The 14,342-nt window shown below is 35.9% G+C and overlaps 1 pseudogene; it reads left to right on the top strand.

Annotated features, from left to right (window-relative positions):
• LOC115416538 (zeta-sarcoglycan-like) overlaps positions 1–14,268 on the top strand; it is an 82,021-nt pseudogene extending 67,753 nt beyond the window's left edge.
• The last annotated feature ends 74 nt before the right edge of the window (positions 14,269–14,342 follow it).

The raw sequence follows: 14,342 nt of genomic DNA, 5'->3' as shown, positions 1-14,342 counted from the left end.
GAAAAATTGGTCACGAAAGTCTCCTGCAGCTTTCAGCCTAAGTGTCTTCATGTTTACTTTGCAATAAAAGTGTCAGAAAATGTCTTTTTTGCCAGTTCTTTTGCACCTTTGTTTCCAGGAAGAGCTTTACTTTCAATATCTGGCCATTAATTATCATTATTATAAAGCTGAAGTTTTTTATATTTACATTTTATTATCAGAAACAACTGTAAATGTCCATAACAAAACTTTTTGAGACTGCAGACATAATTTTCACCTATTTACTACTACCTGTTCCCTGTGTTTCCACATTAGTCCTAGAATGTGGGACTGTTTCACTTTAGCCGGGCCATTTCACACAACACTTTCACATCCTCCACAAATGTTCGACTGAGTCCAAACATAAATACACCGACAGTAAAGTTCCATGAGGCAAAGCCACGACAATGGCATCTCCATTATGTCGCCCATCAACGCCTCCTTGTCACAAGAGTTTGTAACAGCAGGTAAAAACCTGAAATGGACCGTAGATTACATGCACCTCTATACCCCAAACTGGGAAAAGATATTAGAAAGTGACCACCCAGCCGTGGTGGTAATTTGTTTTTTTCCAAATGTAATCAGCTATTTCTCAGGATTTTAATGGGTGTTAAGTGGGCAGCAAGAAAACTGCATGAATTAAATAAACAAGAAATTAAGTCCACATTTTCTCCACTGGCATTGGAGGCACAGCATCCAACTTTTAGAAGAAACATTACACATCACTACTACTACTACTACTACACCATCCATGTACACAAGTCCTCTACTACTACTACTACTACTACTACTACCACCATCATGCCCATGGACACAAGTCCTACTTTACTACTACTACTACTACCACCATCACCATCCATGGACACAAGTCCTACTATTACTACTACTACTACTACTACTACCACCACCACCACACATGGACACAAGTCCTACTACTACTACTACTACCACCACCACCGCCCAAGGACACAAGTCCTACTACTACTACTACTACTAATACTACTACTACCACCATCCATGGACACAAATCCTACTACTACTACTACTACCACCATCCATGGACACAAATCCTACTACTACTACTACTACTACTACTACTACTACCACCATCCATGGACACAAATCCTACTATACTACTACTACTACTACTACTACCACCACCATCCATGGACACAAATCCTACTACTACTACTACTACTACTACCACCATCCATGGACACAAATCCTACTACTACTACTACTACTACTACCACCATCCATGGACACAAATCCTACTACTACTACTACTACTACTACTACTACCACCATCCATGGACACAAATCCTACTACTACTACTACTACTACTACTACCACCATCCATGGACACAAATCCTACTACTACTACTCTACTACTACTACCACCATCACCACCACTGCCTAAGGACACAAGTCCTACTGCTACTACTACTACTACCATCCATGGACACAAGTCCTACTACTACTATTACTACTACTACAACAACCACCACCGCCCAAGGACACAAGTCCTACTGCTACTACTAATCCTACTACTACTACTACTACTACTACCATCACCAACGCACAAGGACACAAGTCCTACTACTCCTACTTCTACTACTACTCCTACTACTACTACCACCACTGCCCATGGAAACAAGTCCTACTATTACTACTACTACTACTACCACCACCACCATCATCACCGCCCATAGATATAGTCCTACAACTACTACCTCTTCTACTACAACTACTACCTCTTCTACTACTACTACTACTACTGGACACAAGTCCTACTATTACTACTACTATACTATTACTACTACCAACACCGCTCATGGACACAAGTCCTACTACTACTACTACTACTACTACTACTACTACTACTACTACCAACATCAGTCATGGACACAAATCCTACTACTACTCCTCCTACTACTACTACTACTACTACTACTCCTACTACGACTACTACTACTACTACTACTCCTACTACGACTACTACTACTACTTCTACTCCTACTACGAAGTTCCATGTGGCATTTCGAAGGATTTTAATGGGTGTTAAGTGGGCAGCAGGAACCTGCATAAATTAAATAAAGGTAAACAAGAATATTACATCTAGATTTTCTCCACTGGCATTGTAGGCACAGCATCCAACTTTTAGAAGAAACATGACAAGACATGAAAATATCGAACATATGCAGATAAATAAACACTAAATGTAGACTAGACTTTAGTGAGGACCATCTCTGTCTGAGCCGCTGTAGAGTTGAGAATCTAACAGTTGTTTTGTGTGAGTTTGTCAGAAAACATTTTGTGTATATAGGTCAAGTTTACCCTGATCTTCTGCTTCGTTTCTTCCAACTAATCGTTTAACCCTAATATAAACCTCTTGCATCTGATGTCTCGTCTGGATCTGATAAAGAATTGGAAGACTCTTGGATGTGTTCATCTCTGAGCCAAAGCCAAACAGGCAGATGTCGTGAGTCTCTGACATTTTCAGGGACAATACAGACAATTTCCCAGTTTGTCAACACAGTCCTGATGGCAGCTTCCCCCCTCGGTAACGGATGCGTCCCCTGACTATTGCTATCGCTCCTCTGCTCCTTCGCCTCCCATCAATCTATGTCAGGAGTAAAAGACCTTATCAGTGCTGTTGGTGTTGTTCCAGAAAATGTACTTCGCTGCTCCTCGTCTCATTGGACTCAACCCAGACAGGAAATGTAGTGAGATGTGAGCATTTCCTGTACTGTACAAATGAAATCAGATGAAGTTAGGCTTTTTACTTGTGTACTTTTGCACAGTTTACTCTACATATACTGTATAATCATTTTTATCCTGATCTCAGGTCTGTGTAAATTCAGATATTTTGGTCAGATTTATTAAATCAGTCAAATTAGCATGAAGCTGCAATGCAAAAAACACACAAGATCAGTAATTATGGTGCAGGCTCTCTACTAAAAACACAAAATTTGTTGCAAAAACATGGAATTTAAAAGTTCAAATTCAAGTGGATCTTATTGTAGAATTGAACTGAAAGGTTTTTTTTTAATGCAAATTTAAGTTTGTATATTTGAGATGGAAAAAAATACACATTTCAATGACCACTCCATGTTTTTTCCTTAATCCTTAAAGACCTAGAGCTATTTTTTTAGTGACTTCAAATGAATGTCTTTATAAGTGATTTCTAATTAGCACTATTTATTATCATATTATTCTCTGCATTTTGTGTTTTGAAGTGAAAAGCATGTGTTTAATATTTAATTACAGATCACGTGGATGTTCATTAAAGCTCAAAGCAAACTCAAAGGTTATTACCAGAGCCCTATAAAGAGAGTTACGACACGCTTTGATGTCGCCACTCCGGTGCTCACAAATGAACTGAGCGCTCCCATGTTATTTAATGGGAGAAACAGCAGTGAGCATGGTAAATCTAAAATAAAAACACACAATGTTTCGTCACTGTCACTGTTACTGTATGTACTGTTGTGTGTGTTATATTTTTGAGTAGTGGAGCTGACCACCGAAATGACTGACTTCATTACTGTGAAGACTTACATTTTGGGGGGTAAGGTTCATGTTATTTTGGGTAGGTTACTTACGTGAGTGGTGCTAACTTTACAAGTTTGTTCATTCTGCAGTTGTACTGTACTCATAAGGAGATGGACAATTTACCATTTTTAAGTTTTACTACTATAGGACTGTGGTACAAGCAGGAACAGTGGTAAGCTGTGAACACTGTGTGTCTGCCAAGCTCTGCTCTGATAGCGCACACAATAGACATTAACCAGTGGATAGCATAGCAGCTAACTTAGCATGTTAATGTTAGCACAGATGCTAAACTCATTAAAACTCCACATTAGCAAACTCAAAACTCAACAGAATTCTTGTTGGATGAGTCGGATCTTATAAATGCCAAGTTACAGAAGTTTCTCCTCCTTTAACTCATGAATAATAACTTTAATTAACTTTTATTGGCTCTCCTCCTAACTAGCACATTGCCTCAGCTGACAAACTTAAAACCACCAGGTTCAACAAAACACTAAAATAAAATCCACCGATAACATTTATACTAACGTTACCTTATCTTAAAAACTCCATAATTTGTGGTTAAAGTGCATAAATTCAATAGCTGGCCAAGTCAAGCTAGCTAACATAGGGCTACAGCTAAAAATCCAACATAACAGTTGTTTAAGAGATAAATTTAAACACATATATAACACATACCATAGAAAACAGAATTTACAACATAAATGTCCGTTAATGCAGGAAATACACTCGATAATTTGAAAGATAATATCTTATTAACTTAGCACTGGAATTGTTAGATCAGCTTCAATAGAAATGAATGGGAAATGAAATGAATGCATTACACTCAGTGTAGGAACTACCGGCCCCTCCAGAACCTGGAAGTAGGTGCATATGTCGTCCACCATTTTTTACAGCAGGAGTCTATGGAAGTGTCGCTACTCTGATATTATCGAAGACGCTGGTTATTACATGAAAACTGAAGAAAAAACAATAAAATATATAATTAACTCTACAAACAGTGTTGTTTGTCAGACTACATGAGTTAGTTTCTGAATATCCAAAGATATCTGATGCTGCTGGAAAGAGAAACTGCATTTTACGCAAATTATTCAAATGTACTGATAGAATTATCTAATTAACATTTTTTATTAGTAGATTCTTTGATTTAAAGTGATTTACACAGTGGTTTATTCATCTACAGCACTACATCTGAAAGGAAAACACTGAAAGTTTTACAGAAGAGAACTTTGTCTTATAATTGAAATATCTTTCATTTACTATTAATACATTTAACAGACAATTTTGTTCTGTTTGAACACTGGTGTGGTTCCTGTTGTGCATTAAAAAATATTTTGGTTGTGTATTGATAGGAGGTCTTGTAACAATAAATGGTTTCAAAGTCTTCTGTGAAGCTTTTGTAGATACAGTATATATAGATTCACGTGTACTGTCCTCCCATATCACCTTAAGATCTGCTGCCAGCCCATGCATAATTATCCAGATCCATCACTGATTTGTGCCAAATCATATATTCACACATTAAAAACAAAAAAAAAAAAATCACAGGTTTATGCACATGGCACAGGAAAAGAACACAGAGTACAGAGAACATAAGGGACATCAATATGGGTAAGGTAAATACAGCAAAACCCATTCCACTGATATGTTTCCATGTTGTTAATATTTAAGCTTTATTTCTTAATGTTTAAAGGATCGGTCTTTGGTCCTGAGTGGAAGTTGGAGAAACCAGGCGGTTATTTGTGGTTTTAAATTATTTGTAAAAGATGTAACGAGTCAAAAATAGTGTGAAAGACACAAAAATATTGGATAAGATACAAGACAGAAACGTCAAGATACAACAAGAAATGGCATCACAAGATATGTAGATATGCGAAAGAAGCAACTTGATGATAATAGGGTTTATTTATATAGAACTTTTTGCCAAAAGATTTCACAAATTACTGTACTAAAGTCAGAAGTAAAATACATAGGCATTAAAAACACAGCTAAATACACAGACACAGGCATGAAAATATAAAACCAAATAGTCATAAAATCCACCCTTAACTAAAAGCCTGTCTAAAGAAGAAGGTGGTTCAGTTGCTTTTTAACTTAGTAAAAATTATTTTTAAACTAGTTACTTTTTAAAAATGATGGTAAAGAAGCAATTTAAAAAACATATCAAAGTTTTGTTCAAAATTGAAAATGAAGTTTCAGTTCTTTAAAGTGTCAAGACAAAAACGATAGAAAAAGATGCAAGCAACCAAAAATATTGTATAAGATACAAGATGGAAATTTCAAAAGATGCAAAAAGACACAAAACTGTGCCACAAGATACAAAATAAAACAAACATTAAGATGACATTAACCTGTTGAGACGCCCCTTCAGGCTACTAAATGACACAGTACATTTGATAATGAATCTGACACTTCTACATCAATCACACAGATGTTACCTTTCCACTGAATCCAAATTTATTGAGAAATTCATTGTTAGAATGTTATTTCAGATGGTAGGCAACTTGTCAAAAATGGGGTGTATGACTGGATGAAAATGTTACAAAAGATGCAACAAGACATGATGTAAAAGCCCCAACAAGATAAAAAAAAAAACACAGCGTGGAAGATATAACTAGCCAAAAATAGACAGTTATTTCTGATTTTACAGTCATTATGGTCAGAACATGACACTTTCTAATCGGTAGAACACTGCACAAATCTAAGACGTAGAATATTCAACAATTACAATGACAGAACAAGTATTTTAACTGAGAATGTGAACAAAATACACCCTAAACATAGAGGAAAAATGTATATCATAACAAATATACTCATTTTATCACCAAACCCTGTTTTTAGGTTGCTATTATGTTTTTGTTTTGTTTTTTTGTTGTCATTTTTTTTTTTTTTTTAAAACAGTATCATGGAGTGCTGAATATTGGGCTCTGTCCATGGTGCTGAACTGTGAAAAACAGGACTGTAATCTTTAAGTGAAAGCAATAGTTTAGCTACTACTGCTCTTAAGATACTGAGGTTTTTAACACTAAAAAGGGCCTGTGCTGAAGATAAACATTATAAAGTTTCTAATGTTTCTGATTATGCATTAATAAAAACATGATATGACTATTATATTCCATTTCTACAATTAGCATCCAATTTCCTGCATTGTGAATTTTAATGCTTGATTGCTTTGTTGAATGCTTCAATTGATATGTTTCTGCTCAAGTTACTGATATTCAAGACATAACAGTAAATTTAGAATTTGGTGTTGGTTTATAAACAAATTTACTGTCAATCACACCCGAGTTACAGTATCACAAACAGTTGGAATATTATGGCTGCATGATTTCAGTTAATTATCTTCATTTTTTCAAGTTTAAAGGCTCGTGTTTTATTCCTGAGTGAAAGTTGGAAAAAAAAAAACTTTTATTGTGGTTTTGCATTATTTGCAAAAGATATACAAAAAAAAAAAAAAAAAAAAAAAAAAAAGCTACAATAAGATTATAAGATGCGAAAAAGATGCAACAAGATGCAAATTACAAACCAGATGCAAATGATGTATATGGTGCAACAACATGAAAATATTGTAAAAGATCCAACATGACAGCAACAATGTAGGAGATGAAACAAAGCAAAAATGATGCATGAAGTGCAATAGGACGCAATGTAAAAGATGCAACATGAGGAAAATGACGTGATCGATGCAACAGAACAAAACTACTAGCAATTCACATTAAGCAATAAAATAAAATACTAGTTAAATACCTAGTATAACTGTCAGTCTAGGTTTACATTTTATGATTCTTAGTTTAGTTTTATTTTGAGCACATAAAATAATCAGATAAAGAACAATACGACATGGACAATCAAAATTTTCGGCACTCAAAAAGGAGTGGGAAGAAGTATAACTTATAGACTTCACCCCCTTTTACAAACTAATAACTAAATTGATTCTGCTTCCTTTGCTTTTTTTTCTTTACATTTTTGCAACATAAAACATCCAAGCAAACCATTAACCAAACACTTTTTCGTCAACTTACACACAATTAGATTTGCGTAATCAACCTTTTTTAATAAAACTATAATATTTATCTGCATTTTAATTATTTACTACAAACAAAGTTCTAATAGTTTTGGATTTTTCATTATAGTTTTGTTTTATTTAGTTTTGACTTTTTTCTCTCTAACTGAATTAGTTTTAATTAGTTTTTAGAGCAGGTTTGCTAGTTTTTTTTAGTTTTCATTTGTTCCTAAATGCTTAGTTTTAGTTCAGTTTTAGTTTTGTCGTATCTTTTATCTTCTTTGCCGTCGTATTCAAATAAATCCCAGACAGGACTCTGCTGTTTTCTCCCAACTTTAATCTCCATGTTCCCAGGTAGAGTTCGGACAAGAAGATGACTCTAAATGACAAGTGACGAGAAGTGACAGACCGTGAAGCACTGTATGGTGCCGCTAGCTAAAATTGCTACAGCGAAATAAATCAATTTTGTATCAATCTGACATTGACAAAGACGAAAACAAAGAGCATTTTATCCATAATTTTATGTTTTAGTTAGTTTTGCGAGCACACAATACAGTTTCAGTTTTTTTTCTTTTATAGTTTTTATTTATTTCAGTGAACGAAAATGTTTTCTCAATTCTAGTTTTCGTCATTTTGTTAGTTTTCGTTAACAATAATAACCTTGACTACAAATACAGTTGTAAATAAATGTGATACTATCACGATAGTCTGTGTCCTATTCATTGATGTCATCGCTACGTATAATACTATGAATATCAAATGTCGTCTTGCTCAAAAACAGCTCAAACATCTTCCATTTGTGGATATAAGACATTCTGCATGAAGTGGGTTCAGTCCTTAACCCATAAAGACCCAAACATCCACCGCCGACCAAAAGCATCTACTAATGTAAACGGTTTCATCTGTTGCACCACTTTTGCACAAAATGTACTGTCAGTAGTACAACGTAAACTGCCCCTCCCAATAAGAGTGTCCAACATACAACACTTAAAACTCACTTAAAACAGTGGCTTCTAGAAAACCAGAGATGCACTCATTTTTAATTAACATACATTTTATCACCCGTACACTTTCTTTGTTTAGTCGTACGCAAGTAGTATAGATGATGTATAGGCTAATGCCCCTGTGATCATACTATGTCTATTTGTTTTTTATTTGTTCGTATTTTTAATTTTTTCTAATTTATAGTGAATGAGTGATGTATTAATGTTGGCTGTTTTGTTTTTTTCTGTCACCTGCCTATGAACCTGCAGATGAAAAGTAGTTATTTTACTAATTCTGGCATATTTTTTATACAGCAATGTTCATAAATGTGCATGGTCCCTATTAAATAAACCAATAAAATACTAAATACTAATCCTGTCAATCCATGTAAATAATTGGTGTAAAATACAGTTTGTCGTCTTTTCATGGTCATCAGATATGACCCATTCGGACATTCAGAGGCTCTGTAGTTACCATGGCAACACCGTCATCTTCTTCAACGTTAACTCACCAGTAAAACCCATGGAGTTGGATCAATGACAGTGGATGGAGACACTTTTTTGTGTTCAGTTATTGATATCTTTGCTGAAAAAGCCACTTTTTCTTGAGTTTTGTCTGTTTTTCATATAAGAAAACTCAACTTTAATCTGAGCTTTAAAGAACATCTACAAGATCAGGAAATTAAATATAGGAAAATACATGATTTACACTGAAAAATGCAAAACAAGGAAGATAAGAGTACAATCAATGGTGATAAATCACTTAAATATAGAGGTATTTATTTGGGAACTACCACAAAAGTAAAACTGGGTCTTTATAGGTTAAGATTTAAGGGGGTCATATTTTGCTAAACCCACATTTATTAGTCTTTGGTTCATTTATTTGTATATTGGACCCTAATAGTTCATAAAGTTTGAATTTGAACTTCTACAACATTTATTCACCAGTAAAACCTATGGAGTTGGATCAATGACAGTGGATGGAGACACTTGTTTTATGTTCAGTTAATGATAGATTTTGCTGTTTCTGATATAATAACCCTCAGATATAATCTCAGCTTTATGAACATCCACATGATTAGCGAATTAATATGAGAAAATACATGATTTACACTGAAAAAATAAAATAATAATAATAATAATACATCTGTTTTTATAGCGATTTTTTAAGCACTCAAAGACACTTTACAATAAACAGCCAAGGGACAAACACACAACAAACGGGTAAAAACAGATACAGCGTTAATACAAAAGGACAAACAAAGAACAAATACTCAAGCAAAAAGGTAGAGACGGATATGGAAAAGAAAACACATGAGAGAAGGTGGATGAGGGTGGATGAGGTAGAACAGGCGGTTAGTTTTTGTATGATGATCTGAAGAGGTGAGATTTGGTGAAAATGCAAAGCACAGAGGATAATATTGTAATAAATGGCGATAAATTGCTGTTGAAAGGTTAAATAGAGCAAAAAAAATTCATTTAGGAACTGTCAGAAAAGTAGCGCTGGGTCTTTATTGGTTAATCTGTTTCTATATTAGCTGCTTTCCCCTCTACCATATGTGGAACATAATCCTTTATAATGGATCAAACTGTAAAACAAAGTCACTTTCAGAGTTCAGAGTCATGAAGCATATCCACATCTTTCACTAGTTTATGCCTGTTCACCGACAACTATAACCTTGGTTGTCCTTTTTTTTTGTTTTTTTTTTTTTGCTCAGACTCTTTTAAACCTTCAGAATCTGCCCGGTGTCATTTTCCACCTCAGAAACACTGCCTGTGTCAGTCCATTTGTCTTTTTTTTTTTTTTTTTTTTTTAAACTGACGTTGAGGGGTTTATCCAAGCCTTCAGCGTGTCATGAGTGGACTGTTACAACCCCCGTCCACCCCCCCCATCCCCACCCGACTGCAGCGAGTACTGAACTGTACTGCCTGACGCCCACATCGCCATCACCTAGACTTCAGCTGACATTCACAGATACCGTGGCCCCGCCCACTCTCCGCGCTCTTACAAAGTCCTGTCACTGACGCATGTAAACCAGTGGCCTGATGAAAGACACGAAGCCACAAAGGACAGATCTGTTGAAAGAATTTTACACTAGCGCATCACTATTATTAAGTTCACAGTCGGGTGCCATTCTCCGAGAACTAGGAGTGCTTCGGGAACTTGAAATGTCAGAGTTTAAAATATATGAGGGGGAAAAAGGTGAGTCAGACCTGTGACAACTACAGTTTCAAACTGAAGCCGATGCAGAAGTTTCTTCCAGTGCATCAGGACTGAGGAACTCTGGACACAGACTCCGATTCTAGACTGGATTAATCAGTGGACTGAGGCGGAGCTGCTGTTCTATTGGGATTTAGCCATGACCGTTCCTCCTCTTCCTTTGCTATTTATTCAGTCATACATCCCATCATGCACTGAGGTTTTAACCCATAAAGACCCAAACAACCACCGGCAACCGACACCTCTACTGATCTAAACCGTTTAATACCAGCTGATCCATTAATCCTATCAATCCATGTAAATAACTGGTGTAAAATACAGTTTGTCATCTTTTCATGGTCATCAGATATGACCCATTTGGATGTTCAGAGGCTCTGTCGTTACCATGGAAACACCATCACCTTCTACAACATTGATTCACCAGTAGACTATTGTCTCTGGGCAGTTAAACCTGGTGTTTTATTTTATCACAAACCACATAAAACCTTTAGGAAAACTGCACGGATCTATTCAAACCCACAGTACAAGGTGAATTTTGAGAGAAATTATGCTAATGCTTTAACCTTTAACATGATTGTTTGTTATTCTTTTTGCCTCTTCATAATATGAATCAACTTTGAGGCGGAAAGTTTAACCCATGAAAACCCAAACCTCTGATCTAAACCGTTTAATACCAGTTGATCCATTAATCCTATCAATCCATGTAAATAATTGGTGTAAAATACAGTTTGTCATCTTTTCATGGTCATCAGATATGACCCATTTGGATGTTCAGAGGGTCTGTAGTTACCATGGAAACACCATCACCTTCTACAACACTGATTCACCAGTAAAACCCATGGAGTTGGATCAATGACAGTGGATGGAGATGCTTGTTTTTTCATTCCGTTACTGATATATTTAATGAAAAATTCACTTTTTCTTCTGCTTCCTCTGCTTTGATAACATTGAATATAATAACATTGAATTTACTCAGTTTTCATGAATACCTAACTAAAATATAGGAAATTAAATAGCAGAAAATATATGATTTACAGTGAAAAATGCTAAATTCTTTGGCAAGATAAGCTAAGCTAAGAAGAAAGCTAGCACAAGATAAGCATAAATAAAGTAAAGGTAAACTAAGACACAAGTCAAGTCACACACTAAGATACACAAGCTAAGATATTTAGTCACACGCTACGACATGAGCTAAGATATGAGCTAAGATACAAACTAAGATATTTAGTTACAAGCTAAGATATTTAGTCTCATGCTAAGAAATGAGCTAAGATATGTAGTTAGAAGCTAAGATATGAGCTAAGATTTTTAGTCACACGCTAAGACACGAGCTAAGACATGAGCTAAGATATGAGCTAAGATATTTAGTTACAAGCTAAGATATGAGCTAAGATATTTAGGTACAAGCTAAGATATGAGCTAAGATATTTAGTCACACGCTAAGACACCAGCTAAGATACGAGCTAAGATATTTAGTTACAAGCTAAGATATGAGCTAAGATATTTAGTCACATGCTAAGATACGAGCTAAGATATGAGCTAAGATATTTAGTTACAAGCTAAGATATGAGCTAAGATATGAGCTAAGACATTTAGTTACAAGCTAAGATATGAGCTAAGATATTTAGTCACACGCTAAGACCAGCTAAGATACGAGCTAAGATAGAGCTAAGCTATATTTAGTTACAAGCTAAGATATGAGCTAAGATATTTAGTTACAAGCTAAGATATGAGCTAAGATATTAGTCACACGCTAAGACACCAGCTAAAATATGAGCTAAGATACTTAGTTACAAGCTATGATATGAGCTAAGATACGAGCTAAGTATTTAGTCACACGCCAAGATACGAGCTAAGATATTTAGTTACAAGCTAAGATACGAGTTAAGATAGAGCTAAGACACGAGCTAAGATATTTAGTCACACGCCAAGATATGAGCTAAGATATTTAGTTACAAACTAAAATACGAGTTAAGATAGAGCTAAGATACGAGCTAAGATATTTAGTCACACGCTAAGACACCAGCTAAGATACGAGCTAAGATACTTAGTTACAAGCTATGATATGAGCTAAGATACGAGCTAAGATATTTAGTTCAAGCTAAGATATGAGCTAAGATATTTAGTCACATGCTAAGATACGAGCTAAGATATGAGCTAAGATTTAGTTACAAGCTAAGATATGAGCTAAGATATTTAGTCATACGCTAAGACACCAGCTAAAATACGAGCTAAGATATTTAGTCACACGCCAAGATACGAGCTAAGATATTTAGTTACAAGCTAAGATACGAGTTAAGATAGAGCTAAGATATGAGTTAAGATAACTCACATACTCAGATACAAGCTAAGATAGGTTTTATTTGTCCCATGCATGGTTATCATAGTACAGTGGTGATTGCGCACATAAAATACAAGAAAAAAAAAAAAAAAATTATAAATGTATATCTAAAAAAAAAAAAAAAAAAAAAAGTAAAAACTTGCAGTTTTGCAGCTGTGTCCGTAGGCTACTGCATTTTATGGTTCATTAGCTTTGTTTATGCATTACGAGAAGGCATTAATGTCAGAGAGATACATGTTAACATTGTGAAAGCAGCAGCGTTATTATATTATTTGATGGTGTAGTTGTTTACAGTAGTTTATCGTGTGCGTAGTTCGCTTAACGTCAGCTCTTCATGCACGTTTCCAGCTCCATAAAAACACTACAGCAGTCGCCAAAATGAATCCAAGGTTTGATGTCACAGTTACTATGACTCCTACCTTCATCCAGCCTGTGGAGTTGAGCCACGAACTGGACTTAAGATGTAAAAAAATAAAGTCTAGTGAGTCTTAATTGGCTCCACTTTGACTTCATTATGAGTAATGAGAAAGTGAAGTGTTCTTGGTTTTCCTGCAGCAAATTTAGTATAAATAAAATAAATAAAAAGCAAAGCTAATCTGCATGCTTTAAATATCTTCTTTGTTATAATATTTTCACCCTGTGCACCCACACTCCACCTACAGAAGGGATTTTAACGTACAGATTTCAGAGTGTGCATTTTCCTTTTGTCACCTCCATGAGTCCTCTTCCACACTCAGCTGCCACATTATCTGTGCTTTTCCTCACTCTGCCTCCACTGCATGCAGGCTGTCACCCTGACATCGCCGAGTGTCTGTGGCATTGTCACCTCCATGTCATGTCCTACTTCTTTGCTGTCAGTCAGCGCTGCCTGTCCACCGGCCGTCTACCGTGGCAGCTCCAGCTCTGCCTAATGCACTTCAACCGTTCAATCTTCTGCTCTGGAGGGGGAGGGGGGGGGAGCTCTGAATCCAATCAGAAGTTGTTTTGACGATCATTAGCCTCCTGTACTTGGACACTGAGCGCTTCCTTCCTCTGTGTTTGGCTTTTCAGGACGGAATGGGGAACCTTCAGCTGAACCAGGATGGGATTCGCCTGGAGGGGATTTCAGAGTTCCGTTCCCCTCTCTATGTGAACGAGATCCAGTCCAGAGGGGTAAGTTGAACCTGCTGCTCTCATCATCATCATCAAAATCCCTTGCATGATGACTGATATTCACTAGAACGAAA

Source organism: Sphaeramia orbicularis, unplaced genomic scaffold, assembly GCF_902148855.1.
Source record: "Sphaeramia orbicularis unplaced genomic scaffold, fSphaOr1.1, whole genome shotgun sequence".
Lineage (NCBI taxonomy): Eukaryota > Metazoa > Chordata > Actinopteri > Kurtiformes > Apogonidae > Sphaeramia > Sphaeramia orbicularis.
This window is presented reverse-complemented; position numbering and strand designations above follow the sequence as displayed.